The sequence below is a fragment of the Sinocyclocheilus grahami genome, unplaced genomic scaffold (genome assembly GCF_001515645.1).
Source record: "Sinocyclocheilus grahami isolate Dianchi unplaced genomic scaffold, SAMN03320097.WGS_v1.1 scaffold33.1, whole genome shotgun sequence".
Classification (NCBI taxonomy): domain Eukaryota; kingdom Metazoa; phylum Chordata; class Actinopteri; order Cypriniformes; family Cyprinidae; genus Sinocyclocheilus; species Sinocyclocheilus grahami.
The window spans coordinates 2,182,939-2,201,715 of record NW_015505212.1 but is presented as its reverse complement, the minus strand read 5'-3'; the positions used below and the strand labels follow the sequence as shown (position 1 = coordinate 2,201,715).

Below are 18,777 nucleotides of genomic sequence, written 5' to 3'. Positions count from 1 at the left end.
CTTAGTAGCTCAGTTCATAAAGCGTTGTGGTTTAATCAAGGAGATCTGAGTTTGAATCCTATTAATGCTTATGTTCAATTGTTGGCCTTATATCCAACAAAGTGCCCCAAATGCCATCTCTCAGCATAAGAGCCACAGTGGCACTAGTGGCTAAACAGTGTTCATTGCATTCAAAGCTACGATTGAAGCATGGGTTCAAGTCCCACCTTAGCGTTTCAAATGACACTCACACAATTAAAAAATTTAGTTAGTTTATTGTAAAATCACATGCAGGTGAATAGTGAAATATAAGTGCCTTCACATGTTCAGACAAGAGATCTGTGGCTCACAGGTTAGAGCGCTGCCTCGTGGTTCAGAGGTTGCTGGTTTGATCCCAGCCAGATCTCTGTGATATGAGTGAGTGTTGTGTGAATGAAGGAGTGGGGATGATTCGGGTCCCCCCCGAGCCCCGGCACGATGTCCAGCAGGGGTTATACTTCTTGACAGAAAATTTAATTTCATCTGTATAAATTTTCAGCTCCGCCGTCCCTTCCCCACCTGTTTAGATTACCATCATTTGCTTTAATAGAGAGGTGACCCTCCAAAAAGCAAATGATGGTAACCTACATGTTTAGTGCACAACAAAACACAAACATAAGTTATGAGTCTTACCTGTCCATCAGCGGATGTCCATCATTACAGTGAAAGTCTGTCCACACGTCCCAGAGCTCTGCTTCTGATCAAACTCATCCCTTACTCTGTAGAGGAAAGAGAGAAATAAACACAGACATTACTTTATATAGTACATCTAAACCATCAGCATTTAAAATTGAGCATATATATAATAATACATAAAAACATAGGCATGTAAACAACTGCCTTAATACATTCTTTGTTGTCAAAAAGCAAGTGGACTATTTAAACAAGATTTTAGGTAAAAAAAAAAAAAAACTACAACACATCAACAAATCCACGCGTATTTGTGACCCTGGACCACAAAACCAGTCTTAATCTCAGTTTTGAAAAATTGACACTTAAAGGGGTCATATGATGCGATTTCAAGTTCTCCTTTCTCTTTGGAGTGTTACAAGCTGATTGTGCATAGATAAGATCCCTGAAGTTGCAAAGACTAAAGTCTCAAAACCAAAGAGATATTCTTTATCAAAGCGCTTCAGTCTCACTCACCAGCAGACTCCTGCTCTCTCGTGTGGTCAACACATCTATCAGCGTTCATTCATTAAAACGACAAGGTGGCCAGTCTTCGATTTCAATTTCATGTATTTTACAACAAATCTCATACTTTGCCACAACCAGCTGAGAAACATGGATCTGTCCGTTTCTCTAAATGCACCTGATCAGCTCTCGACCGATGAGGTTAAACTGATTAAATGTTGTGTTGAACTCAAAAGCGCACACATAACCCACAGAACAAAAGGCTTTCCAAGATTCTTGTGTTTGGGTAACTGAGATTGTTTATTTAAATGGATGTGCACCATGTTTGTTCACAGTTGAACAATGATTTTTGTGTGTTGTCTCTTGTGATTATTTAGGTTTTGGGGAATTGGAATGGATCCTCCAGCTCTCCCTTGAGGAGCATCTGGATAGCGAGCGCTTCCCAATCCTCATCCTGCTCGGAGTCTCTGTCTGAAGCTCTGGATGGTGAGGAGGAGGTTATGATGGAGGAGGGCGACAGTGAGCAGGCAAATATATTCACTACCGGGATGTGTGGAAGAACAGTGTAAAGTGAGCCTGACTGATCTGCACAGAACAAACTGGCTGGTCAGAGTGATTGAGCACTCATGCTTTTATAGCAAAGACTGACAGGTTATTTGAAAACAGGACCGATTTGGACAAATGCTAATTAAACCCTGTATCAAAATGACAGCTGACAAACTAATGACTAAACATCGAATATTTTTGCTTATTTTAAATTAATAGAACAGACGCGCATGCATGAGATCAGATCAGAATGTCAGCACTCAGCAACACCTTGCTTTTATCTGTAAAACTGCAACAGGGCTGTCTCCTGCTCCTGCTGAGTCACTTTTCTGAGTTTAGCTCCAAACTGATTGAAAACACCTGAAGCAGCTAATCAAGGCCTTTAGGACCAGAAGCTAGAAACTTCCCGGCAAGTTTGTTGGACCCTATGCTTCTTATTAAATAAAGAATAATAATAATACAAATTAACAAATTGTTATTTACATGTTGTGGGTTTATCAGGTTGAGTTTGACATTTGACGGATCAATACACTTCTTAAAGATAATTATGATTGTTTGTACATTTGATTCTGACTGATTTGTTAATGCACTGATCTTGGAGTCCTGAGTTCAAATCATGTCAAACAAAGTCAAAATCTCAATAAAACCCTGTTGTCACAAACGCTGTGGCGCCGAGGATAATTGCTTGCCCTCAAACATGAGCATCTTGGTCCAAACCCCACAATTTACAGTTTTTCATAACATCATACAAAGCCCTCAATAAAACTCTGTCCAATATTCACTTCAACTTCATAGACTGAGTGTCTCAGATAATTAAGCGTTGCGTTTTAATCATGAAGACCTGAGTTCAAATCCTGCTATTGCTTACTGAATTGTTAATGATGCTGTTGCTAAACTAAACAGCAAAACTAGCAAACTGCCACAAACACTGCGGCTCAGTGGAGGAGCGTTTGTCTGTCATTCACTAACATCCGGGTTCAACTCCCACAAACACTGTTGTTCTTCATTAGTTCAAACAAAGTTCTTAATAAAACAGCTCCAGAAATCCAGTGGCTCAGTAGATAAAGCATTAGACTTTCATCTATGAGACCAGAGTTCAAATCTCACTATTGCTTACTTCAAATCATCACTGTTACGTTCAACAAAGTGTCGTAGAAGTCCAGCACAGTGGGTTAGTGGTAAAGCGTATATTTTCGGCTGATGAGGCTGCGATTGAGGCATGGGTTCAATTTCCACCTCAGTGTGTTCAGACAACAATCAGCTATCTGATGGGTTTGACTGATTTCTTGTAAAATCACATGCAGGTGAATAGTGAAATATAAGTGCCTTCACATGTTCAGACAAGAGATCTGTGGCTCACAGGTTAGAGCGCTGCCTCGTGGTTCAGAGGTTGCTGGTTTGATCCCAGCCAGATCTCTGCGATATGAGTGAGTGTTGTGTGAATGATGGGACGGGGATGATTCGGGTCCCCCCCGAGCCCTGGCACGATGTCCAGCAGGGGTTATACTTCTTGACAGAAAAAATAAATACATTTTCATCTGTATAAATTTTCAGCACCGCCGTCCCTTCCCCACCTGTTTAGATTACCATCATTTGCTTTAATAGAGAGGTGACCCTCCAAAAAGCAAATGATGGTAACCTACATGTTTAGTACACAACAAAACACAAACATAAGTTATGAGTCTTACCTGTCCATCAGCGGATGTCCATCATTACAGTGAAAGTCTGTCCACACGTCCCAGAGCTCTGCTTCTGATCAAACTCATCCCTTACTCTGTAGAGGAAAGAGAGAAATAAACACAGACATTACTTTATATAGTACATCTAAACCATCAGCATTTAAAATTGAGCATATATATAATAATACATAAAAACATAGGCATGTAAACAACTGCCTTAATACATTCTTTGTTGTCAAAAAGCAAGTGGACTATTTAAACAAGATTTTAGGTTAAAAAACAACACATGAACAAATCCACTCGTGTTTGAGCTTTAGTGTGCGCGAGGAGACACATTAAAAACAACTCATGAAATTCATCATAACATAAATCATAACATAACATAACACTGTCAGCGGAGCACCGCTACAACATATCAGAGGAAATAATGACACATCAAAACTGAAATACTTGGTTATTAAAGTAAATAACGACTTAAGTGCAAAGAGTAAGTACTTCAATGTTAGTGCAAGAGAAAAGCACTGCGTGTGTGGAGTTACTTACAGTGACTCTCGACTCCTGCACTTTATCGCAGCGGGGGTCGGTTTGTTTGTTTATGTCACCATCGCAAGCTTGATTTGTCTAAAACAGATATCCTTGCAAGATTCTCCCTCAATCAGATTTATTACCATAGATGTCAGGCGGTAATGGACAGAAAACAAATATCAGTTGTGGGCGTTTTTCTGTCCTCAATTCGGGGCACGAAATTAAACACCTGTCAACTGCCAACTGTGAACAGAAAACACAGCGGACCAACACCAGCAGATGACATGGCAGCCCAAATCATCACTGACTGTGGAAATTTCACACTGGACTTCTAGCAACATGGTTTCTGTGCCTCTCCACTCTTCCTCCAGACTCTGGGACCTTGATTTCCAAATGAAATGCAAAATTTACTTTCATCTGAAAATAGGACTTTGGTCCACTGTGTTTTCTGAAGTCCACAGTCAACGCTGCCATCTACCAGGAAATTTTAGAGTACCTCATGCTTCCTTCTGCTGACAAGCTTTATGGAGATGCTGATTTCATTTTTCAGCAGGACTTGGCACCTGCCCACACTGCCAAAGGTACCAAAAGCTGGTTCAATGACCATGGTGTTACTGTGCTTGATTGGCCTGCAAACTCGCCTGACCTGAACCCCATAGAGAATCTATGGGGTATTGTCAAGAGGAAGATGAGAGACACCAGACCCAACAATGAAGATGACCTGAAGGCCGCTATCAAAGCAACCTGGGCTTCCACTACACCTGAGCAGTGCCACAGACTGATTGCCTCCATGCCACGCCGCATTGATGCAGTAATTCATGCAAAAGGAGGCCCAACCAAGTATTGAGTGCATAGAAATGAACATCCTTTTCAGAAGCCTGACATTTCTGTTTAAAATATCCTTTTTTTATTGATCTTATGTAATATTCAAATTTTCTGAGACACTGAATTTTGGGTTTTCATTATCTGTAAGCCATAATCATCAATTTCAAGAAATAAAGGCTTGAAGTATTTCACTCTATGTGTAATGAATCTATATAACATATGGGTTTCACTTTCTGAAATGAGTGACAAAAAATATTGACCTTTTTCATGATATTCTAATTTTTTGAGATGTACCTGTTATATGTAGTTTTGGTCGTTCTGAAATGCCTGAGGAAAGTCTGTCATCAAAGTATTTCTGTATAATTACTGTCTTACAAGACTGCGTTCCCAAACAGAAGGCATCCACCTATAAAAGCAATGACTGCATTTATTGTGTTACGTCTGCTCTCTCTGAAGTGCAAGTCATTTATTACATATGAAAATTATTATATTCATATATTTATTTTTGTGATTTTGTTCTGCACTAAAATGATTTGCGTCCTCCTATGGTAACTTTCCTGGTTCCATCCAAAGAAGTGAATTTAACTTGCCAGTTTATCAGGAAGTGACGATTTAGTTCTCTTTGACTCGTTGGATGGGAACGGTGCTTTATTCGCAAATGCAATGCAAATGTTTTAAGCGATATTCCAGTTTTGCGCATAAGTTAAATTCGCATCTTTGGATGGAAACAGAAAAGTTACCATAGGAGGACGCAAATCATTTTAGTGCAGAACAAAATCACAAAAATATTAATAATAATAATAAAAAATAAAAATGATGATACAGTCAATACAATAAATTAATTAATTAAATGATAAAAGAAATGACTTCTTACATAAAATATTTTTTTTTATCAGTTGTAGCCTATATTTAAATAGGCTATAGACTCTTTTCTCACATAAGTTTTACAGAAAAAAAGTCAGGTTTTATCAGCAATTTTGTATTTTGAACTATTTAAAAAAATATTGATTTTATATCAAATAAAATAAAAATAGTAGAATACATTTTCTTAACAGTACATTTAAACTTCTATAACTTTTTAACACTTTCATTTGATTAAATTTCACAGATTTCTGCTAATTGTCTTCTTTAAAAAGAGACCAACCTTAGGTCTGCATTCAAAAGCGTTCGTGAATTATAATAATTTAATCTTTAATCTTTGAGTTTTCAAAGATGGGGATGACAGTTAAGGGGTTAACTCTGCTTACAAGCGGCAACTCTCGGCGATCGGTTCAATTCTATTCGAAGTTCGAAAAGTCGAGTACAGCCGGGTACTTTTCGACTCGACAGGTAAAAAGCGCAGTTTCCATCCGCTCCACTAGGCGGCGTCAGCGAGCGACACTTTCAGCCTGAACTCCGTTAGATCCTTGACAACATTCTGCAGTGACAGACTCTTAATGCCACTCAATTACAGCCCGCCAGCAAGCAAAGCGACACACACTGCGATAAAGTGCAGGAATCGAGTGTAACGCGACTCACCTGTAAGTAAGTTTCCGCGTGCGTCGCGCTGTCAGTGAGTAATGACAGCAGTCCGTCTGATGCTGCACGTGGATCTGGTGTGTTTGTTTTGCTCGCGGTGTTTCTGCACATCTCTCACCTGCTGCTCCTCCGGACACTTCTTCACATTCAGAGCGATTCAGATCTCCTGTAAAGGTAAATCTGTCGTTCTCTTACATCTCCAACTGAGAGACTTCATAGTGTGATGTTAGTCAGTTGCAGACAGTGTTTGGAGGAGGGACTTGCTCTAGACAGTATTTGATTGGATAAAATATGTCTGATCTGCGAAGAGAATGTGTACAATTTTACATGCATTTGTTAAAAGCATTCTGTCACTAGTATATAAATGGCTTTAAAGCTAATAGACATGGGCTGAAATATTTCATAAAATCTTGTTGATGAGAAAAATTGTTATTTGACCATATTTTAATCACGAAGACAGTGATATACATATATATGAATATGAAGGTCTACTTTTAGAATACCAATTGAATCAGTAGCTGTTGCATTACCTTTATAAGCTTTATATGCATACCCCCTTTATTTTCATATTATCAAGTGTATTATCACACAGTGTGGGTTGGTGTTTTGTGAAGCGCTGATGGTCTTTTCTATGTCTAGCTATGATTGAAGTGCTTCTGCTGTGGATTTGTTTGGAACTATTTTCATTGGCGAAAAATGTCTAAATAATAGGTCAGTTAATATTAACTTCTTGTTGATTAAATTGTATAAATCAATGTCACATTTGCAGTCGTGCTGATATTCTGGAAAACAGCACTCGTGCTGGTGTGATATTGCCAACTGTACTGTATGGTATAGTTATAAAAAACAAGATCTCAGACAGGGGCGTTTTTTGCACCCTTATATTGAATTTTGGTGGCAAATTAACATGTAAACCCTAATTAAATTCCAAGCTGCTTTCCGTTATTGTGTTGTGCTAATAGCGAGTTATAAGCTGGTAAAAAAATACCACCATATAGTGATAATAGTTTTAATATTATAGATATATTTTATATAATATTTACATATTATTTTAAATATTTGAAATACAATAGAGTATCCAGTTGTATCTAGACACAAACTTTGTTTAGTAATATTAGTATTTATTTATTTATTTAATTATACATAGAATCAAATTGAATTCAGATGTCAGTAAATGTATTTATTTCTTTACATTTGCAACAGTCATTTTAATATTCTAATTCTAAATATTTACCAATTTTTAAGTTTTATTATTACGATTTATTTGTACTTGTATTAGGGCTGCACAATTAATCGAATTTCTAATCGTGATTACAATTATGGATGCCACAATTACATAATCGTTCAAAGTAAACGTATGTTATTCTGCGTGCTTAAGATGTGTTTTGTTTTCTTTCTACAGGTTATCTTAAGGGTTTTTCCATTGTTTCAATTTTAGTTTTAGTATAACAATACCATGCAAATTTGTACTTTTAAAAAAAAATTTAAATAAGAAAGCAATCCAATGTATGGCTGACATTTCAGGCTTAATACTATAGAAAAGCAATAAAAGTTTTTCAGTTTTCAGCTTGTTTATTTTCATATAAAAATATGGCATGCAATTGCTTCAAACAATGGTATAAACATCATTCAATGTACATTGTGGTAATCGTAATTAATAATTGTAATTACAATTTCAAGGCAATAATCGACAATTATGATTTTTGTCATAATCGTGCAGCCCTAACCTGTATTGTATTGTATGTGTAAGAACATTACTTGCAAAAAATTATTTTAATATTCCATTTATAAATATTTAGATATTTTTGAATAATATATATATATACACATACACTGTGTATATATATTATTTTATATAATATTTGTATGGTTTGTTTACCTAGATACAAACTTTTTATTAAATGTGTAAATATTTAAATTTTTTAACAAGAAAAAAAAATTGTTCTTGCAAAAAATAATGTATATATATTTCTATATATGTTGTACTTTTTATATATTTTATCTTCGATAATATTTACATACTTATTTTTAGTGTTTTATTTTATTGTACCGATATACAAAATGCATGTAAAATACTGATTTTAATATTATAATTCTGAATATTCATTTAAAAATACATTTGTTTAATTTTAGCTATAGATAAACCTTTTTTTTTGAATGTCTGTGAATGTGTTTATTTCTTATAGTAAATAAATACATGTCTATGTGTGAGGTGGTGTGGTTGAGTGGTTAGAGCTCATAGCATAAGACCTCACCCCAATGCAGGAGATGTGGGTTCAAATCCCACCTCTGCTGCAGATCTGAATGAGGAATCCCATCTTTTTCCCATTTAGCAGCCCAAAAAAAAGATTAAAAAATATTTTTCTTCTTTAGCTCATCCTCCTTTCTCAGGCCTGCCTCTCTCTCATCCCCAGCTTCCTCAGGCCCGCCTCTCTCTCATCTCCAGCTTCCTCAGGCCCGCCTCTCTCTCATCTCCAGCTTCCTCAGGCCCGCCTCTCTCTCATCTCTGCCTCTGGACCAGCCTTCATTTCTTGGCCCTCTCATCGCCCCAGGTACATCTGATGGTTAGCCCGTGTTTCTTATGGCTGTGTGACCAGTCTGTTTTACCGCTCTAGGTATTTTAGCCAGTCTGCCTCTGGCTTTCTGTTTCACCACACTCAGTTATTTGCTGTTGTCACAGCTTTCTCTCTTTGGTGTGATCTCCACACACCAAGGTGGGATTTGAACCCACTTCTCTACCGTAACCTTGTCCGTAACCAATGTGTGTTTAGCCACTAGCGCCATCGTGGCTTTCACAGCAAATCTTGACATTTGGGCCGCTTTGTTGGATATAACATCAACAATCTAACATAAGCAATAGTGGGATTTGAACTCAGGTCTCCATGATTAAAACACAAGGCTTTACCACCTGAGCTACAGAGCCTGAGTAGTTGAACTGGATTTGGATGGGGTTTTACTTTACAGAAAACTGTAGTATGTGCTGGGTCTGAACCTAGACTGTTACCCATGGCAGTCAAGCAATTACCCACTGCACCACAGATGTTACAATATTGTATAACAATAATTAAAGATAAGTAACAATGAGATTCAAACTCAGGACGCCACATTTAAAACTCAACAGTTTATCCACCTGAGCCACTGAGTCTGTAGAGCTGCAGTGTGTTCTGGATATGCTATTATTTTAAGCTGCAGCATAAATTATAGCAAGAAAGTGACATAAGCAACTCAGATCTCCATGATTAAAACACAATGTTTTACCACCTGAGCTACTGAGCCTGAGTAGCTGAACTGGAATTGGATGAAGTTTTACTGAGAGTTGTGTTGTGTAAGAAAACTTTAGTTGGTGCTGGGTTTGAACCTCAACTGCCACACAAGGAAGTCAAGCAATATGTACCGCTACGCCACAGACGTTGTGCCGTATGAGGTTGTTTCGGTTTTTGCTCTATGTCATTATGTATAACAATAATTTTTCAAAGAACATGAATTGCTTAATAAATGGTGAAAAGTACCTTAGCAATGATGTGGTGATTTTTTGCTGTGCCTTCAAGGTCTTCATGTGTTGTGGAAGAGGTTTTGAAGAAAGCTTTGTTTTAAATGATGAAAAGTACTTTAGCCACTGTGGATTTCATGTACCAAAAAGCAAAACGTTATCCACGGAGTCAGAGAATTCATAATGTTACATAGTGTTGTGTTATCACAATGTGACAATGTGGTTTTTAGGTTCGTTTAGACTTTCAGCTGAAATACAGTTTTTTTTTCTTGGCATTGTCAGCTTAAATGACTTCATCACTTTTTTTGGGTGATGAACAGTTGACTGGAGACAGTATAAGTGGCAACAATGCACTGACATGCAAATATCTGATAGAAGAGAACCCTCACTTTACATTTAGAAACATGCTCAATTAGAGACAAACACCATTTTCACATTTTCTGGGTGTAAATAGATTTTTTTGTTTGTTTATTTAATGCTTTTGTTTTTGCATACTGGGACTGGCTGAAAAATAATTTATTCCGAAAATAAAGTTTCCACGGTTACAGGCTTCTTGAAATTGACAAAAACAACAATCAATAAACAAAAGAAAACTCTTTACATGCATGCAGGGCAACAGTATTTTCCAGATGTGGAAGGTCTGCCCACACAGTCCATTCATTCAGTCTAAGGAGGTAAGCACAAAAGTTACATAATGGCATGATACAAGAGAACAGCTACTCCAGCTTTCTCAGTGTGCACTTTTCTCACCCATTGGTCGGGTTTGCTTTTGCATGTATTCTTCTCTCCATGAGATCAGCGGAGGTCTGAAAGGTCATCTTTTGACTGTGTGGATATGAGTATGTTGGTCATGAGTATGTGACAGTTCTGTAAAATGCTTGAAAAGCGGTTCACAAGCCAGTGAAACTGTATAAGAGGCTGTTATGCTTACCAGTTTCTCTTAAAAGTGTGATGGCAATCTTTTTCCACAGCTCCACAACCCCGCCTTCATCAATTCCTTCCTTCATAAGGGCCTGTGCTAACTGATGTGAAAATTATTTTGTTCATAAATCAAGCTCTCTCATGAATGGAAAAACTTTAAAACAATTGACAAACAAATGCACCACAGGATGTGGGCTCTTGCTTTTTTTTCTAATAATGTGAAAAGATAGTGAAAGTTATCCTTTTATGGCAAATTCCTAAATGTAATATTTATAAAATTGGCTTTATAATTACATTGATCAATACAATATAAAATAAATGCACAAGTGGAACTAGAATGTCTACAATAGAATGTTGAGAACTATAACAGATAAACAGAATAATTTATTGCTCATGCACCAATTTTTATGTTACAAATCCTGACACAAGTATCTGAATGGCACATTGTTTGCTCTCTCAACCACAGAAAGTAGTTTAAAGCTTTGGTGATCAACATCCTTGAAAGAAACAAAAAGGGAGTTCCAGTTCCAGACATGAGAAGTCTATTTACAGTACATTAAATATGCAAATGATAAAATAGCAATAGTTTATATATTCTATTTAATGAATACTTTATTTAACATTATTGACAAGGGACTGTCTGAGTAAACAAGAAACAAAACAAAACAAACAAATAACTATGAATCGTAGTAATTTATTTCTTAAAATATTTGGGTCAATAATATGAACCCATACATCAGTGGTAATATTTGCACATAACAGAAGGGTTACAAAGGGGGGTAATTTTCATTTTTGGGTGAACTATCCCTTTAAACTCTATAAAATGCAGTGCAAGATGTTCAGCACATCCTCCACCAGAGGGAGACATTACACCACAGGAGCCGGGGTCACAGACAGCACTGGATTGATTTACAAATGAGTTAAATGAACACATTTAAGAAAACACTAATTCAACTTAATTTTAATTAGCAAATTCCTAACACACACACATGTCTGGTTTGCTATCCTTGTGGGGACTCTCCATAGGCGTAATGGTTTTTATACTGTACAGACCATATATTCTATTGCCCTAAACCAAAACCTACCCCTTACAGGAAACTTTCTGCATTTTTAGATTTTCAAAAAACTTCATTCTGTGTGATTTATTAGCTTGTTTACCCGTGACATGAGTCCCCATGAGTCTGTGTGTATTCAGGTTTAAGTCCCCACCAGAATAGAAAAACAGGTACACACACACACACACACACACACACACAAAACAGCATAAACCAAACCAAAACAAACAAACAAACAGAAACACGTGCAGATTTAATAAAGTCTACAGAAGCAATTGACTATAATGTAGCTGTTTTACACATTTATGGACAGGAACAAGGCATGTTTGTACATTTAATTATTAAAGCTGTTTTTTCTCTTTGTAGTGTGTACATCTACAGCAAGTCACCAGGCTGAACCAGCGGTGCTTCAAACAAGAGAACGTGAAGCAGAAGTGACACTGTTTAAATAGATCAGGCTCTCCAGGACAGAAAAAACATGCCTCTTTTGTCAAAGCCAGACAAAGCCCCACAGACCTTAAAGTGGGCAATTCTAAATTCTGAAGGGTAAGTTTTCACAAGAAAAAAAAAAAGATGGAGGGGAAAAAGTTATCTAAGCCATTACGTTCCTTCACAATAGCTCTGGTTGAAGTTTTCAGAGCCTCTTCTGATCTTCTCTCAGCTGGACTTCTACTTTCCAGCCTGTCTTCTCTGATCTCCAGTCATCCGAGAGGCTTCTGCCAGCCTGCGAGCTGTCAAAGTAGCCCTGGAATCAAACGCCTCTCCATGCTCAGCTATGATCAAAGGAACACAGGTAAGGCAGCCACAGAGACACATACAATTGGCATCTAAAAAAGTAAGCCGTCTACCCTCACACCCCTCCTTCCTTTGCTTTTTTTATCTCCTGACTACACTGACACCAAGAGAAGAAACATAGAGCACATTGATCAGAATAAAGCAAAGTGATCAGGTTTTGAAGATGTGAGGGGAAGTTTGTTCTCGCCAGAAACTTTTGGACAAAGGGAGTTCTGGGATAGAGGTGAGGGCGCAGTGTAAAGGGACACTTAAAATGCTTCACAAGTTTTTTTTTCTGCTTTGAACAATCTTTTCCCTGCTTATAATCCTCCAACAAGTGATGGCTGTCTCCAGTCAAACACATCTTTCATTTTTTAACAAAATTACCACACACACACACGCACATAAAATATATAGTTGGGGCTAGTTGTCACAAGGGAAGTATCTCACTAACTATAAGGTTTTGAGTCAAAGTACAAAAAGGTGTTTTCACTGGTTTTGTACTCTGGTTTCAAACACCTTGTTAAAAACTTTCTATATATATATATATATATTAGTGCTGTCAAACGATTAATTGCATCCAAAATAAAAGTTTTTGTTTACATAATATGTATGTGTTGTGTATGTTTATTATGTATATATAAATACACACACATACAGCATATATTTTGAAAATATTTACATGTGTATATATTTATATTCATATAATTGATATCATATATAAATATATTTAATACATTAAATATGTAATAAACATTTTTCTTAAATATATACATGCATGTGTGTGTATTTATCAAATTCTGCCCTTAAAACTAAAATTACAGTATAGAAAAAACTGCAACCTAAAGAAAAAGGTTGCATTTGGATGCACATATCTAATCCCTCAAAAATAAAAATAATTTCTGGAAAATTTCAATATGCATAAAATTCATTAACAATTTTTGATGCCTTTTTTTTTTAAATTGGAGAATAATATCTAATAAATTATTCAATATAAAATCAATACACTGCTGCTCAAAAATGCAAAAGTCTGTAAGAGTTTTTAATAGTAATTAATACTTATATTCAGCAAGGATGTATGAAGCTGATCAAAAGTGACTATAAAGACATTTATAATATTACAAAGGATTTCTATTTTTAAATAAATTGTTCTTTTGAACACTTTATTCATTAAAGAATTGTGAAAAAAGTATCAGTTTTCACAAAAATATTAAGCAGCACGATTATATATATAACATATTAGAATGATTTCTGAAGGATCATGTGGTACTAAAAACTTTGCATCACAGGAATAAATTACATTTTAAAGTTTTTATAATATTTCACAATATTTCTGTTTTACTGTATTTTGGTCAAATAAATCAAGCCTTGTTGAGCATAAGAGACTTTTCTAAAACATCAAAAGTTGTACCAAACCCTAAAGACATTTCTAATATGATAACAACAACACTACGTCACGTTAGTAATGATGACTCCTATGACATTTGAGTCATCACAGTACGCAAAATAATTACTAATATGGACACTATGTGGTTTAGTGTTCTCTCTCTCAGACAGACGCACATAAAACACAATCAGAAAAATATACATGGCACTAAAATAACAATATACATCAAATACTCAAAAATGCCCACAAATAATTCACTGGTCAAGAAATTGATATATTTTCATGATATTTTTGTCAGGACGCAATCCACCATACAGTGTCCATTGGACATCACAGGACAAACTCTGACAAATTCAATATTTTCGTTTTTATGCCAGAAAATAACTGTTTTTTTTATTCATGAGACCAAAAATAAGCATACAAATCTCCATCAGTTGTGATTTGTTAAATAAGTGAACACTTATGTTACTGTACATTGAACACAACAACAAGAAACAACTTGAAATCTTTATAATTATGGAACATCAGTTTAAATATATATATATATATATATATATATATAAAAAGAATAACGTCTCACTTTCTAGGTTCAAGATGTATGCCAAATTATCCGTGTAGAGACTTCCCATTTGCACCCGGTTCCATGGACGAAAATTAAGAGGAAATAGATAAAGATTTATATTGGATCGAGTCTTGCTGATATTGCTGGCCAACTGTAATAGCAAGAGATCAACCAACCGCTGACTTCACAGAAAAAACACCTGCAGCCGACAATCACAGGTAATTTACATCTTTCATTACACTTAATCTGCCACACCCAATAACTAGCCGGCTACTTCTGCAACGCGTTTATGATAAAGAAATATTGCACAGAAGTTTATTTCCAGTAACCAGGGATGTTGTTTATGCATATGGTATTATATGTTATGAGAGACCAGAGCTACACTGTAATTTAATGGTCTTATTTAAACAATATTTCTGTAAATACACACGTATTATCCAGATTTGCCAGTTTATCAAAGAATCACTTTCTGAAACAATAATCATTGTGGAACAAGAAACAAATTTAACAAACCTGCTTAAGGACAACATCTAAAGTGGGACACATTAAGGTTTTAATATATCAGTTCGTATAGCTGAAACTCTGCATTTTGTCCTTGATTACACTGTGAAGATGTTTACTATACTTTTAATGTTACTTCATAAGGCTTTTCTGAGTATAAATAAAATGTATACTAAAAGCAGTGGATGTAATTACTCCGAAATGTCTCTGTTCATAAACTTTGACATTTATGCAATAGGCATATTCTTTTGTTCTTGTAGCTCAATTGGCATAGGTTTAATTTCCAGGGAATGTTTGAACTAATAAAATGTTTAGTTTGAATACTGAGAGTTGATTCGGATGAAAATGTTTGCCAAATGTATAAATGTAAAACAGAGATCTTTTGAGAGGGGTTTTCTGATGCAGGTCTATGAGCAATGCATTTTCAGTACTCGTATTCTGTTCATAAAACTAGTGTCTACAGCAACAAAGTGACATGGCAAAAAAGGAAAACTATAACAAAACAAAAATGAAGAAGCGGCAGCCACCACCACATTCTTTAATAAACTTCCTCTATTGGGTCTCAGCACATATATTGTTAAAGATACAGGAAATTCCATCTATCATGGGATTTTTGCACCCATTTCTTGTTTGTACAGGATGTGGTTTCTTTTGCACTCATTTTAAAGGGTGCCAATTACGGGGGCTGGGGGTGTTTGAATCGAGCACATGAGTGACTGTCACAATCACAACACGAGGTATGACTTTGCAAAAACAGCACACTGATTTATATTTGGCAGTTAAAATAATTGTTCAAGACCATTACCCATATAAGGGTAAGTGAAAAGTCTATATGTGCAAAGACATCCGGTTGAGCTTGAGATAATCTGATCAAACATTTAATGACTTTTTAATGATTGAGAATGATCACATGCGTTTAAAGACAAAATATTGATGATTTTCAGTTTTGTTCAGGGTGCAGTTTTGCTATTAATTTTAATACAAATGAAAAAAAGTAAATGGACAACTGAGTACTACTTGTAATATATAAATGTATATATACAGTTTATTACATTTATACACCAGAAAACATTTTCTTCAGCTAAACTGTACCCTACACCAGAATAAAATTAAAAAAAATATATAAAAAAATAATAAATCTAATTAATACTTCCCCACTTTAGGACCTATATATATATATATATATATATATATATATATATATATATATATATATATATATATATATATACACACTCTTCATATATATATATATATATATATATATATATAGTAGATATTTTATAGCTCAATGGCACCATGCACCAGAATAAAATAATAATATAAAAAACAAGAATTAATAATAATAATGTTTTAATATATATTAATATTAATCATATTTTTTAAAATAAAAAAAACACACATTTACTTTAGCCCCACTATATACTATACCACAATAAAATAATTAAATATAAAAACATTCTAAAAACAAATGACAAATAAATAAATAATAAAAATAATATATTCATAAACTTTGGGACCAGAGGTTAGCTGTATTTAAACCCAAAGCGGAATAAAATAATAAGATAAATATGAATATAAAAATAAAGAAGAAAAAAAAGAATAAAAACATTTATAAATCAAGCTTTGGGACCAGGAAACAAACAAAAAAACTTTACCATATTTAGCAGTTTTCACCCTAAACCAGGCCTTACATAATATTGCATGACAGTAGTTCTATACATAAAGCAGAAGTGTAGGCCAGTCGATGGGCAATAATGCTGAGCGTCTGAAACAGTAGCATATGGGACTCTCTCATGAGACCACAGACGAGAGAGACGCAGAACACAAGACGCAGACTTTTACTTGAAATGGTCAGAAAGAAAAGAACACACAAGGAAATATCAAAGACAGATGAGCAAGATCAGGAGCCATCAAAAGATTAATGTCATTTATATGAAGAGAGCGAATGAGTGAGAAATTGAGAGCGGGAGATTCGCAGGTGTTGATCAATGTCAGGTGGCACGCAGAGGTGATCTGAGACACAGACAAGGTGAAAATAGAGAGGGAAAGATATCTGACATTTGAATGACAATGAGATAATGGATAAGAAAAAAAAAATCAGAGACACTAGGTGTGAGGGGGAAAAATGAGGAAATGTGTGCATAAAGTTAGAAGACAGGGAGATGGACCGAACTGAACGCTTTAGCTCCAGATGAACCCTAAAGTGCATCCATGTTCCATTTTTTCTGTATCGTTTTACTTAAAAAGGACTTTTGCAATGCTATTTTTTTTCACAGTTAGTTTACTATTACTTGAGTTTGTACCCAAGTTCACATATATATTAATTTAAATACATATATTCAATTAAATATAATGCATGTCATGTTCAGATTTATATTTGGTTAACAGTTTTCTAAGATGTCGTTTTACAGAATCTTTTATCATGATATTTTACAGTAAATTATTAAAATATAATTTAATCAACAAAATAGCCTTGTTTTATAAAGAATATATATCCCGTATTCCCATATCACATATACATCCTACAAATCAAATTTGTTTTGATGTACTACAATACCACACTAACAGAACTTAAAATGTCCCCCAAAAATTACAATCTAAGTCTATTCAGAAGATCACAAAGATTTTTTGGTAGCACTGTTTTAAAGTCCTGTTCCACATGCACACACTATGTTTCCCAATACTTTTTAGGTAAGTACACATACTGTAAAATAAAGTGCACCCGTTTTTGTTTTATTTTTTTAAAATTATTATTAATGATTTATAATTTTAAAATGATTCTTTTTCTTTTATATCTATATTTCTTTTAATGTTTCTTTAAGCTACGACAGGGCTAAACTCTGGTACCAAACTCAGTTTTATTATTATTATAATTATTATTCGAAAGAGTTGCCAAAATGTATTGTTAACAATGTACTGTTACTGCTAACCAGTACTGTTACATAATTCACATTTGTAAATGGTGAATTCAATACAGCATAGAATACAGCAACAAAAACTTAAGCATCATGAAATACTAAATTACTAAAATATTATAAGTAAACTTAAGGGGGAGAAAATTATATGAAAAAATTAAAGTATGATAAGACTTCTTTCAGAACAACTTGAAATGTGACAGAACTGATAAGGGATGTGTGCAATTTACAGAGGGATGTGTGCAAGACAGAGAGAGAGTGTCGTGTGTTGGTGTAGAGAGGAAGTAGGGCAGTGAGCTGAAGGCCAGCGTGCCGTTGCTCACCTCTGATTCACACGACTGCGCTTGCTCAATATCTGCTCATCGCCCACCCAGCTCTGAAAGGTCACACCACGGTCCTGTTTGAGCCATGAGAAAGAGAGGTGTGGACAGATGTAGGATGATGTGCGTTTTAACATCAAATATGCAAATGAAAGCTCTCATGACAACAACGTTAACAACAGAAACAATACCAGTAAATAACAGTAATTATATATATACATATATATATATATATATGTATATGTATTATACAAATTAATGAATTATTCAAAATAACAATCTTGACATCCTACTTCAATAAATTTAAATGTTAAAAAATGTTGAACTGTCAAATAAATTAGTCCTTGTTTTTCTTTAAAGGGGTCATAGGATGCTACATGCACTTTTACAAGTTGTTTGAACTGAAATGTGTGTTGGCAGTGTGTGTTCACAACCACCCTAAAATGATAAAAATCCTCCCAGTGGTTTTTTGTGAATCTACTAAAATCTTTACCCCTTTCTCAAATCCAGCCGATCTCAGATGCCTGTCTGTGTGACGTCACACAGACAGGCCCCTCCCACAATAGTTTGATTGACAGTAGCGTTTCAGCACAGACTGGACTGG

General features: G+C 35.2%; 1 protein-coding gene and 1 long non-coding RNA gene across 2 annotated transcripts in view; one reads left to right on the top strand and one right to left on the bottom strand.

Moving 5' to 3' along the window:
* Positions 1-254: 254 nt before the first annotated feature.
* On the bottom strand, positions 255-3,976 carry LOC107580420 (uncharacterized). The gene is made up of 4 exons (XR_001608636.1): positions 3,921-3,976; positions 3,387-3,472; positions 652-737; positions 255-478 (listed from the first exon to the last, which is right to left on the bottom strand). It is a non-coding gene; the product is annotated as an uncharacterized lncRNA (long non-coding RNA).
* Positions 3,977-12,641: 8,665 nt separating this feature from the next.
* Positions 12,642-18,777, top strand: part of LOC107580185 (transcription factor EC-like) — a 48,367-nt gene continuing 42,231 nt past the window's right edge. Inside the window, exons 1-2 of the mRNA XM_016265923.1 lie at positions 12,642-12,729; positions 14,460-14,652. The gene's annotated coding sequence lies outside the window, so the exon portion shown is untranslated. The remainder of the gene's footprint in view (positions 12,730-14,459; positions 14,653-18,777) is intronic.